Source organism: Orycteropus afer, unplaced genomic scaffold, assembly GCF_000298275.1.
Source record: "Orycteropus afer afer isolate SDZICR_OR568_19922 unplaced genomic scaffold, OryAfe1.0 scaffold00123, whole genome shotgun sequence".
Lineage (NCBI taxonomy): Eukaryota > Metazoa > Chordata > Mammalia > Tubulidentata > Orycteropodidae > Orycteropus > Orycteropus afer.
Genome location: NW_006921710.1, coordinates 6,559,125 through 6,559,896, shown reverse-complemented (window position 1 = coordinate 6,559,896; position 772 = coordinate 6,559,125).

Below are 772 nucleotides of genomic sequence, written 5' to 3'. Positions count from 1 at the left end.
AGCTGTTCACAGTAGATTCCACCATGGAGTTGATTGCCCGTCTCATCGTGGGGAATACTGCATCCAGCTGCCCAGCCACTCAACTGGGCCCAGCCAAGTTGACACACAAACTTAACTACCATAGCAGCACTAGATAACTAGGACAGATGACTATAATTAAAACAAAGCAGATGACAAGTATTGACAAGGATATAAAAAAATTAGAATCCTCATACACTGGTGGGAATATAAATGGTAGAGTCACTTTGGAAAATAGTCTGGCATTTCTTTAGTTAAATACCCCATGACCCAACAAGTCCACTCCTAGGTGTGCACTCAAGAAAAATGAAAACGTATGTCCACACAAAACTTGTACATGAATGTTCATAGCATTCACAATAGCCAAATGGTGGAAACAACCTAAGTGTTAGTCAACAGATGAATGGATAAACAAATTGTGATAAAAACATGCAATGAAGTATTATTCAGCCATAAAAATTAGTGATGTCCTGATAGATGCTATAGCATGATGAACCTTGAAAACTTTATGCTAAGTGAATAAGCCAAACACAAACAGACACAGGATCCCACTTACTGAAACACCGAGATGAAGCAAATTCAGAAAAAGTAGATTAGTGATCACTGGGGTCTGGAAGTAGGGGAGAATAAGATTTATTGCTTAATGAGTATAGAAGGTCTGTATGGGGAGATGAAACATTTAGCAAGTAAATAACAATGATAGTTGCACCACATTGTGATTATAATTGTCTTTGTCCAGGACCTGACTCAACAG